Source organism: Silene latifolia, chromosome 11 (genome assembly GCF_048544455.1).
Source record: "Silene latifolia isolate original U9 population chromosome 11, ASM4854445v1, whole genome shotgun sequence".
NCBI lineage: Eukaryota > Viridiplantae > Streptophyta > Magnoliopsida > Caryophyllales > Caryophyllaceae > Silene > Silene latifolia.
This window is the reverse complement of record NC_133536.1, coordinates 97,535,792-97,548,414: the sequence shown is the minus strand read 5'-3', so window position 1 is coordinate 97,548,414 and position 12,623 is coordinate 97,535,792. Positions and strand designations below refer to the sequence as shown.

Here is a 12,623-nt window from a genome sequence, read left to right as displayed (position 1 = left end):
TGAGTAACGGCGTCCACTTCGTGCTTTCCTCCCCTAGTAGCCTTGCGAGGCCTACTATATTGTGAGTTATGGATTGCCATCTCTTCAATTTTGCTCCAAGTTTGGTTGTCATCAACCTCGGTGAACATCCCATTCGATCCCATATTAAGGATATTTCTTGAATCTTCATAAAGACCGTTCCAAAATTTTTGTACCAAGAACCACTCGCTAAGTCCATGGTGAGGACATGAGCGACAAATTCCCTTGAACCGCTCCCAAGCTTCATACAAAGATTCTTCATCCCTTTGCTTAAAACCCGTAATTTGAGCTCTTAGCATGTTAGTCTTTTCCGGTGGATAGAACTTTTTGTAGAAAGCTAGAGCCAACTTCTTCCAAGAATAAATTCCGAGAGTAGCCTTATCAAGGCCTTTCAACCATTGTTTTGCGGTGCCAATTAGAGAAAAAGGAAATAAGACCCATCGAATTTGGTCTTGAGTTACACCGGTTTGTGAAATCGCATCACAATAGTCACAAAAAGCCTCCATATGAGAGTAAGGGTCTTCACTAGGCATCCCCCCAAATTGGCTTCTTTCAACTAATTGGATAAATGCGGATTTGGCAATAAAATTTCCGGTTAGATGTTGTGGTGTGGGAGTACCATTGGGTAGGTTCTCCTCGGTGGGTACGGAATGTGATGAAAACTTAGGCATTGTGGGTTGATTTTGTGGTTGATTTTGTGTTGGGTTTGAAGGAAATGTAGATTCATATACATACTAACATACTCATATATGTCGAAATTAATTTGTCATAAAATTAAATGTGGATTTTATGCATGCAAACAATATAAAAATAGAGGAGAAATCATATCCTTACATTGATGATTTCGGTTTAATGGGCACAAGAGAGATCACCTTTCTCTCTTGTTCTTGAGCTTTCCCTTATGGAAGAACAAAGATCCAAGTATAGGATCTCTCCTTAGGATTAATACCCAAAGCTTTCTCTTAATCAAATTAATATTACAAGTACTAGTGTAATATTAATCTAGTAGAAAATTGAACCAAAATATTTATAAAACACTTAATTATTTCGGTTTTTGGGGAGGAAGAAAATGGGAGCTTTTAATCTCTCTAAAACTCTTATTTTAGATTAGTTGTTGAATGAATGAATAATGACATTACATTATTGTATATGAGGTAAATTAAGAGGAAAAACAATTAGTCTTTCACTCTTAAAAAACCGGACCAAGGGGAGGTGAGAGGAGCCAATGTGTGCATTAGTTTGCCTTCACAAGGTTAGTAGGGTTGCATGGCTACTCTTCCTTTTTAATCATTATGTTTACCACTTAATTATAAACACAATATTAAGCCTAATACTCCTCCAATTTTTTGGCACTTTACATAATATGGATTCCATATTATTTTTGTCAATTGTCAATATGTCACATGTCATATGTGACATAAATTTGTTATGTATTTTTAACATATTAAAAATCAACGTATTAATAAAAATACGTCACACACAAAAATCGACTTAGTAATTTCATAATTACTTGTGCCAAAATATTTTACCATTTATAAATCACAACAGATTGTATTTATAATAATTCATTCAATTTCAATTGTTTCTTTAAACAATAATTTCATCCGAGTAATGATACAATTCAATTACTCAGACCGTATCTCATTTAATCACATTTCAATTTGATACGTAAATTTTACTTCCAAAATCGTCCGTCAATTTTCAAGTAATTTAATTAACTCGTAACATTATACGACTAATTAAATAATCAATTAAGAGTGTTGCCCTATAGGTATGATCTAGGGGTCAACTCGATCACCACCGTCACACGACGAGAATGTCAAACTCTAGTCGTGCAATCATTACCGATATATGTTGACCAGTTGACAATAATAATATTACTTCCCAATTGTATTCTTTATAATGAGATTTAAACATGTGATCATCATGATCAACAGTCGTGATCGCATTATTGTCGGAGGACACATATTCCAACAATCTCCCACTTGTCCTCGACAAGTGTGCGTCACCAATTCTCTTGTCCTATTACTATCTCCCACTCAATGCAAGGTGTCTTTCAGGTCGTACTTGCAAGTGATCATATCGAGAGTGGTTTCCTCGATCTGGAGAATAACTGATTGACCGGATTTATCCACTCTGGATACCTTCCGAGCGTGGCCACGCATTTCCAGTTCATTACTCCTCGAGTGGCCCTGAGATATTGTTATAACCCTGACTAGGGGTGGACAATTCCTATCACACTCATTCCCTTCGACTAGCCACAGCCATCATAACCCAAAATATGCCCATTTGACCCCATTTACGAAGGTCGTAGTAACACAAATCAAAGTTAATCTGAAACTGTGCCATCTTAGGCGAATAGTCTTTAGTCAAAAGAATTGACTCATTCGAATACTATAGTAGCTCTCGCCACGACCAGGCTATATAAATTTGCTAGAACTCTATAAGCGGTCATTAGGCCCGACAAAATGTTCCTAACAGTCTGCCTATGTGATCGACAAGTCATCTCACATGACTCTATGGCACTTGAACTTGCCATTAATCGCATCACACTCTAGTCACTTCGAGACGTCACCTCATATAAGTAACTATGGGCAAAAACAATGTTAATCCATGTTCACTTTAACGGGGTTCAATTGTCTCTACAACCCGTTTGGACATAACAATGTACAAGGTGAGTTAATAATAACTCAAACGACAAATGTCGACATCACACTCGGGTAGTCAATATCATATTACAACCTTGTGATGTATATCAAAAGTGTAAACACTTATTGATTGCAATAGAAGTTTAACATCCCATGTGTCCATGTGTTCAAACTTCTTACACTTGCAATCTCCTTCACATTCATGTTCTCTCTCATAGCATGAATCTTACCAAGTACACATCAAGGTTCCGGACCTTGGTTTCGGTTCTTTAATCTTGAAAGAACTTTCTTATCGACTATCACATAGCGAACGAATTTGTGATGAATGATATAACTTGTACTGATCAAGTACTCCATCCACACACAATGCACTAGGTATATGTTTTGTATAATCTTGTAACAATTGACAAGATTATTTAGCTTAGCACTTCTCACAAGTCCTAGCTTGACTAGGAAAGATTGATTTTTGAATAACCTCTTATTCAACCAAGCATTTTTCCAAAAACTTCTCATTTCTCTTTCTAGGCTTGAAAGAATTTGGGATTCCCATAAATCCTCATATGTGCTCGGATTTTCTACAATATGTGCAACCTCTTAACACACAATGGAACATTCCGTCAAACACTGAAATCGCTCATCGGATTCTACTTGAGAATTCATGACGTTTCTATTATGGCTCACAAATCAATCATCATGCTCTTATGCATATGATTCATAATTGGACATGTACATGATTATTCTAATGGCGGAAACATTAGTTACAAATAATCATGAGATCAACCATTCATAGATTCAATGAACGACCATGACTGCTAATGGCAATTCCATTTTCATCTACATGAATAACCTATGTGAATGTTGATACGATGTGTATCTCTTAATACTAACCCAACATCCCTTGATGTAATTGGATTCATCATAGTCCATTTTCATCTAGAATTGAAAACTCAAAAGCTTCTTTATGAAAGAAGGTATTAGCTCGTCATTCTTTAATGAGTAATGAGTTTTATACATTCAAGGATGATAGCTCCCACTAAATTCCATGTCTTCACATGAGAATTTCCTCACTCCCACTCAATTCTACATATTTCGAAATTGACTTCTCAATCGAAACTCTTATTAAGAATTGAAATATAAATTGCATTGCCAAGTTATTAGGATAAAACCATATATGTTCCCATCATATCCTTTCAAAATACCTATTTTGAAGTGGTCTCATCTTAACCTTACGTAAAGAGTTTTTAAATCTCTAATACACTTATGTCATAATGATGTGTAGCAATGTCATTATTCAAATATAAATAATATTTAGAATACGTCCTTCGAAATACCCTTTTGGAAGGAGGTTTAACCATTTCATAGTGAGGTTAAGTAATGACATTTGTGTGGTTAAAACTTGGCCATTGAAGATATTGGTATATCAATCTTTGCAACTCGATCATAACTAGTATGTTACTATGATTCATTTAGGCTCTTAAGTAAATCTCAAGGTTGAAACTATTGGTCAAATATTTCATGAACTTAGTCAAAAACTTGTTAAGACTTTACATTAGTCATTTTTCTTCAAAAACTTTCTTTTGGTCTCCTCGTGTAGTTATCTTGAGAATATACTCTTATGATTACTTCACTTGGTCTCTTTAGTCATATAGAACTAACTTGAGACCATAGATCTCATCTATTCGGTATACTATGTAAATAGATATACCTTTATTCAAATCATTCTCTCTTGCGTAGATCTTCATATACACAAGTACACAATTTTATCTTGCCTTGTGTGTTGTGTCCTCATTTTTCTCCCACTCTATCTTTAGAATAAATACACTATAGATTCAAAGATAGCATATGAGACACAAATTAATGATGTTGAAGTATAAGGAGAACTATCTCATAGATAGACTAATGGTTATTGATTTCATATGTGTTCTTGGTGATAGACATTCATTTAAGAGAGTTCATAGACTCAAAATCACTTTATAAGTGATCATACACACGCCTTAAGCATGTGGACATATAATGAAACCCGTCATTATATTTGTCTATTAGATCACTTTAAGTGAATAATCTTATGTTTCAAAGCGCAAGCATTTAAAGATGAATTTTAGAACATTAAAAGGATAAATGATAAAACGGGTGACTTGGGTTGCAAACCAAGTCACCATCATCCAAAATACAAACCATTATCCAAAAATACCTTTCCATGTCAAACACGGAAACTTAAAGTTATAAATCCAAAACATAACTTAAAATTAAGACAATGAAAAGCAAAGCTGCATAAAAGCTATCCATAGCTTCTCGATGGTTTATCATGCTTGCTTTTCCTTTCCCTTGTCTTTGCTTGGTGGAGGCCCTATTTACAATAAAAAGGGAGATACATTATCACAACTTTGCATCATAATACCATAGTTGAATTTAGAAACATAAAAGAAGGATAGTCATTTACCTACTGGAGTGATCTTTCCAGCTTTGATATCACCAAGGTATTTGGAACAATTTCTTTTCCAATGTCCCATGCCATTACAATAATGACATTTATCAAGAGGACCCTTCTTGACTTTTGAGGTGCTAGCTTCACAAGACTTAGCTTTGGTGAATGTGGGAGCTTGCTTCTTACCCTTTCTTCCACTCTTCTTGAACTTCCCCTTACTCTTTGTGCTTATGTTGAGCACATCCTTGGGAGGGTTCACATTTAACCCCATGTCCCTCTCGGCTTGCACAAGTAACTTGTGCAACTCCTCAAGAGATACATCCTTGTCTTGCATGTTGAAATTCACCCGGAATTGCACATATGCCTTGACTTTAGACAAGGAGTGTAGAATCCTATCTACGATGAGTTCTTTGGGGATTTCAACCTTTTGAATTTTCAAGGTCTCGACAAGCTCCATGAGTTTGAGCACATGAGGGCTAACCTTTTGGCCCTCTTTGAAGTCGAGATCAAAGAATGCCGCGGCCGCCTCATATTGGACGATCCGCGGAGTTTGTGAAAACATGGTCACAAGTTTGGAGTAAATCTCATTGGCATTGCCCATTTTAAAGGCTCTCCTTTGGAGGTCCGCCTCCATCGCAAATATTAAGACATTTTTCATTGCGGCGGACTCCTTTTGGTAAGCCTCATATGCTTCCCTAGTGGCCGCGGTGGACCTAGTGGAGGGTTCGGGTGGAGAGGCCTCGGTAAGGTAACGAAGCTTGTCGTCACCTTCGGTGGCTGATTTGAGTTGGGCATCCCATTCGGAGAAATTTGACCCATTCTTTTCAAGTTTACATCGATCCATAAAGGATCGGAGCCAAGACGAACTAGCGAGTGGTGTAGCATTAGAAGTTGGTGTTGGTGTTGCCATTTGTTATGAAAAAGAAGTGGTCTACAAAACAAAATATAAGGAGTAAAACAATTGTCGTTTTAATAATACTCGTAAAAATTTATGATTTAAACAAGTTTTATGCATTTTTCTAGTGACCTCTACCCAACTAGATAAATGAATCAAAGACCCAAATTCATATCGACTTACGCACGGTATGGCCGATGAAACCTTTATCAATATAACTCGGTGGATTAACGTTTTAATCGATTCTACTTCTAGAACTCTTGGTCGATAAAATTACTCTAATAATTATCTATAGCCCGGAACACATGCAACTACGGTCGCGAATACTTCCGTTGAGCTCAATCCAAATTTCGAATAAATGTGTCCATGATCCAAGTCCACATCAACTTGGGCACGGTATGGCCGATGAAACCCTCATTAACATGAACTCGGTGTATTAACACTCATCACCCACTTCCCCTACGTAACAAGGTTTGTACCCCGGTAGGGCCGAGTGCACTCCCTCGCGAAATAGGTTTTCATGGTTTCTACTATTTGGTAAGGCTATGTCTCAATTGTTTGTTTTAGCGAGAGGTCATGTCAATTTATTATCTATCACGTTTTAAGTGAACTAAAGCGGTGAACTACGATAATTCGAATTGACACGGTCGATAAACTCGATAAAATAAGGATGCATGTTTTAGTTATGGCGATTTAGCGATGCATGTGACATAAAATAAAATGCAAGCATAAAGATAAATAAATCCTAGTATGGCCTTTCCTAAAATAGAAAAACTATTTAACTATTACATATTCGGAAACCAACTCCATTGGTCCCTTGAACTTCGGTTGTGGCACGCATCTCGAGGTAACACCGTCTTTATGTATCGCCATCTTGAAGAAATCCGTCTTTGGGAACTCCGAGATAAATAAAATTACATAATAAATTACATAATTTCCTATTATACATTTGTAACTAAAATAAAATAAATCTATTAAATTACAAAACGGTGATACGAGATCACAATAAAAATTACAACCGAATCGATATTCCCATACATTTCGGGAAATACCAATTAAAATCTAAGGCCATACTAAGTAAAATTACATAATTCAAAATTACATAAATTAAAATTATGACAATCATAAAGAAAATGCAGCATTATAATATGTATTAACATGCTCAATTTTAATGCTAAATCGCCTTTAAATAGCCAATATCGTATATTACTCGGTTTTTACGGATTTGCGTGATTTCAACATTTTATAATCACAAAAATACATAAACTCATATTTATGCATACGTTAATGACCCTAACCTCTTAGGACTCAAAATTTTAGTCTTCACTAATAATTTGACCATAATTAACCAATATTTTATAAAATTGTTCATAAATGGACCAAAAATTACAAAAATAAGCTATTAAACTTCAAATAAATCACAAAATTTCAAATAAATTCAAAATTTGAAATTTAAACTCATGAAAATTCTGGAAAAATTCCATGACACTCATAATGTTCAAAATCTTAGGTTAAAAATTTCGAAAATTTTCCGGAAAAACAATGTTGCGGTTTATCGATTTTTTAATAAAATAATCATAAAAAACATGGAAAAATTATTTTCATTAACTTTTCAATTTTAGATCTGAAAAAGATAATAAAATGCAACATTAGACGTTATTCCTAAGTCATAGATTATGTTTTATTAATTTTCCACTAATAATGTCACTATTTATGCTATTTTTTCTTCAAAAATCCATAAATCATGCAAAAAGACTTCTTTATAGCCAATTATTTTACACACATCTTGTAAAATTGCATGTGACAAAATATTAATTTTCTATGACCAGATTCGAAATTTAACTCATATTAACCTATTTTTCACTTAAATCCGAATTTAATAATGAAAAATTCATTTTTCGAGCATAACAAGTCCAAAAATTATGACAATTTACAGGTTTTCTCAAAATAATATATGTGACAACATATCCAAAAATCAATGGAAAATTCGAAGTATAGCTAATTTTAGACCAAAAATGACATTTTTACTCATAAAATCATATTTAAATGCCATTAATGTAAAATATGAACAATAAAAAATCCGTAAAATTAACCAAAATATCCTAAAATATTTTAGGACCAGAAATATTAACATGCATGGATTAATTTCGTGATATCTCATAATAACACAAATTTTACAAGTTTTATTTGTTATTCTTATAACTCGGAAAAACTTTTAACCGATTTGCATGCAAACAACCGTGGCTCTTGATACCGATTGAAGGAAATGTAGATTCATATACATACTAACATACTCATATATGTCGAAATTAATTTGTCATAAAATTAAATGTGGATTTTATGCATGCAAACAATATAAAAATAGAGGAGAAATCATGTCCTTACATTGATGATTTCGGTTTAATGGGCACAAGAGAGATCACCTTTCTCTCTTGTTCTTGAGCTTTCCCTTATGGAAGAACAAAGATGCAAGTATAGGATCTCTCCTTAGGATTAATACCCAAAGCTTTCTCTTAATCAAATTAATATTACAAGTACTAGTGTAATATTAATCTAGTAGAAAATTGAACCAAAATATTTATAAAACACTTAATTATTTCGGTTTTTGGGGAGGAAGAAAATGGGAGCTTTTAATCTCTCTAAAACTCTTATTTTAGATTAGTTGTTGAATGAATGAATAATGACATTACAATATTGTATATGAGGTAAATTAAGAGGAAAAACAATTAGTCTTTCACTCTTAAAAAACCGGACCAAGGGGAGGTGAGAGGAGCCAATGTGTGCATTAGTTTGCCTTCACAAGGTTAGTAGGGTTGCATGGCTACTCTTCCTTTTTAATCATTATGTTTACCACTTAATTATAAACATAATATTAAGCCTAATACTCCTCCAATTTTTCGGCACTTTACATAATATGGATTCCATATTATTTTTGTCAATTGTCAATATGTCACATGTCATATGTGACATAAATTTGTTATGTATTTTTAACATATTAAAAATCAACGTATTAATAAAAATACGTCACACACAAAAATCGACTTAGTAATTTCATAATTACTTGTGCCAAAATATTTTACCATTTATAAATCACAACAGATTGTATTTATAATAATTCATTCAATTTCAATTGTTTCTTTAAACAATAATTTCATCCGAGTAATGATACAATTCAATTACTCAGACCGTATCTCATTTAATCACATTTCAATTTGATACGTAAATTTTACTTCCAAAATCGTCCGTCAATTTTCAAGTAATTTAATTAACTCGTAACATTATACGACTAATTAAATAATCAATTAAGAGTGTTGCCCTATAGGTATGACCTAGGGGTCAACGATCACCACCGTCACACGACGAATGTCAAACTCTAGTCAGCCAATCATTACCGATATATGTTGACCAGTTGACAGTAACAATATTACTTCCCAATTGTATTCTTTATAATGAGATTTAAACATGTGATCATCATGATCAACAGTCGTGATCGCATTATTGTCGGAGGACACATATTCCAACAGGGTTCTCCTCACCTTCTCTTGCAAAAGGGTTGATTAACTCAATAGTTGGTTGAATATCTACAACCTCACCAATACCTCTCAAATTTCTCCTAGCAAGTCTTCTATTGGTTGTCAAAGTTCTTTCAATTTCACGATCAAAAGGTAACAAATCACCTTGTGACCTTCTAGACATGCAAAATATCAAACAACTCGAAAACAATTAGAACAAACCTTGAGGAGTTTTACTTCCCCAAGGCAAAGAAAGACACAACTAATAACAATATAAGAAAATCTAAAACAAGTTAACACCGTCCCCGACAACGGCGCCATTTTTGGTCGGGACAAATCTTTTCGGTAACTTGTCGTTAGGAGCACCTAGACCAAAACACAATTCATAGCTTCACAAACAACTCTACAATTAGTAAAGAGGCAAGTAAAGGTCGGATCCCAAGGGACGGGAATTGAAATGAGATTTCTATTGCAACTAGTGGTGTCTTAGGGGTGTCACAATTTGGGTTGATGTAGAAGGTCACTAAACTAAATAGCAATGAAAGTAAACAAGCAAGATGAATTAAAAGGGTTGTAAACAATTGATAAAAAGCACTAGGGTGTCATGGGGTCATAGGGGAATCATGGGAATTGATCATACAAACATGTTCTCAAATTATAAGCAAGCAATTATTGTTGTGATGGATTGAGTTGGGTTATATCTTACAATCCTAGGAAAGTTTGGGTCCCGGAGCCGAATCGATTAGATTGTACAACACCTACAAGTCGACTTAGTCTTCCCTACTCAACAACATGCATGGTCTAATGAGACTCGAGTTGGTTTATGTCTTACAAGTCTCATTGAAAAGATAGGTGATGGGTAAAAAATGCAAGGATTCATAGGCTCGCGTTTCATCAAACATAACATGTGCATGAGTCGAGATCAAAACAAGCAAGCAAATAAACCATGAAAGCATATTAATTTAAGCATGAATCATTCCCCATGTTGGTTTCCCCTAATTACCCATTAACCCTATCTAGGTGAATACTCACTTATTATCATGTTAATCATGCTAGCAAGGTTGTCAATCATACCAACAAAGTAAAACATGATGAATAAATGAAAGTAATTAACAATAATTAAAAAGGGATTAAGGGAATTATACCTACTAATGATCCAATAATAAAGCAAGAATAAAAGAAGTACTTGATGCTTGATTGAGAGGTTGTCAATCTCCCAATAATAACCCAAATAATCTTCAATTACCCAAAATAAAGGATGAACAAGAGAGAGATAAGGAAATAAAACTTGTATTAGAACTTGATTAATTGTTGATTACAAAACTAAAGAGAGATTTGATTGATATTAACTACACTAAAGATTGCTAAGAAGAACATGCTCTTCTAATTAGACTAATGGGGTATTTATAGTAGAAATTAGGTGGATGCATTAGGGTTAACTAAGGCTAATTTAGTAATTACACTTTTTAGATTTGAGCAAGGAAATGCCGGTATTTTTCGAAGGAAGGGCATCTTTCTTGAAACTTGAAGAAACGGAATTTGCGATGGACTGGAATCCGTGCGTCTTAGGCTCGGGACGGGCGGATTCGTGGTCTGGGCACGGGCGTCTTTGGGAGAAGACGCACGTCTTCTGGTAGGTGCTGCCCGGGCGTCTTTGGCAGAAGACGCACGGATTGTGGTGCTGAGGACGGGCTGATTCAGGACAATCCGCACGGATTGCTGCTCAGCTTTGTTTCTTCTTTGTTTCTTCCCTTTTTTTCATAAAATCCTTGGGGATTTCCTCGAGGATGCAAGGATCTTTCCTCAACATTGCCCATCTACTATAATATGTACAAAGGCCTTCTAATCTTGTCTCTCCTTGATGCTTGGTCATTGAATTCAATCAGTTTAGTCTCGTTTTGCCATGAAAATGCAAGATTCTTACTCCTTTCCTACCAAGGGATCAAAATCTCAAAGAATATGCAAAACAAAGAACTAAAGACAATAAATGACCCAAATATGCACTAAAAAGCATGGGAACAAGGCTAATTCGAGGGCTAAATATGCTCTAATTATGGTCACATCACTACCCTTGGTATTGATTCATGGAAGAAGCTAGCACTTGCCTTCTACAAGAAATTCTATCCTCCGGAGAAGACTAATATGTTGAGAGCCCAAATCACCGGGTTCAAGCAAAGGGGTGAGGAATCGTTATATGAAGCATCGGAGAGATTTAAGGACACTTGTCGTTCTTGTCCACACCATGGGCTTAGAGAGTGGTTCCTTGTTCAATAATTTTGGAATGGCTTATATGAAGACTCACGTAATGTGCTCAATATGGGATCCAATGGGATGTTTACCGAAGTTGATGACAATCAAACATAGGCAAAAATCGAAGAAATGACGGCTCATAATTCCCAATATAGTAGGCCTCGAAAGACCACTAGAGGAAGAAAGCATGAGGTAGATTTCATCACACAATTGGGTGCTCAACTAAGTTCTCATATCGAAACCATCAATTTCAAGTTTGAGAAGGCCATGGCTAAGCTTGATGAAGCTTCCAAATCACCCAAACAACATGTCAATGCTACGGTGGCATCATCCTCAATTCCAAGTGGAGTATGTGAAAGTTGTGGAACTTTAGGACTTGAACAAAATGAATGTAGGGGAACAAATGAACAAATGAATGCTTTCCAAGCATACAAAAATGGCAGCCCTTATTCCAACTACTATAGTGAGAATACCAAATTTCATCCAAATATTTCATACAAGAGCCAAAATGTCAAAAATCCCCAACTAACATACACCTCACCTCCAATGAGAATCAAGCTCAAAGACCCTTTTCAACCAAAGCCAAGGATATCAAAATCAACCTTCTTACAACCAATCCAATGACCAAAGCTTTGATGTTCAAAAAGCGGTCCTCCAAATGCAAAAGAACCAACAAGAATTCTTCACCCAAATGCAAAAAGATAGCCAATCTAAGGAGATCACCATTAACAACATACTTGCCCACGCCAAAATGTTAGAGACTCAAATGACTCAATTAGCATCTTCTAGCTCTCAAAGAAAAAAGGGGCAATTACTGCCTCAAGGTAACCCCCCAAGACATGAGACGGTTAGTGCAATCCATTTGAGGAGTGGTA

The 12,623-nt window shown here is 35.1% G+C and overlaps 2 non-coding genes across 2 annotated transcripts; one reads left to right on the top strand and one right to left on the bottom strand.

Annotated features, from left to right (window-relative positions):
- The first annotated feature begins 210 nt into the window (after positions 1-210).
- On the top strand, positions 211-317 carry LOC141616330 (small nucleolar RNA R71). Its single transcript, XR_012530685.1, has one exon. It is a non-coding gene; the product is annotated as a small nucleolar RNA R71 (small nucleolar RNA).
- Positions 318-11,640: 11,323 nt separating this feature from the next.
- LOC141616203 (small nucleolar RNA R71) lies at positions 11,641-11,747 on the bottom strand. The gene has a single exon (XR_012530563.1). It is a non-coding gene; the product is annotated as a small nucleolar RNA R71 (small nucleolar RNA).
- Between the last annotated feature and the right edge of the window lie 876 nt (positions 11,748-12,623).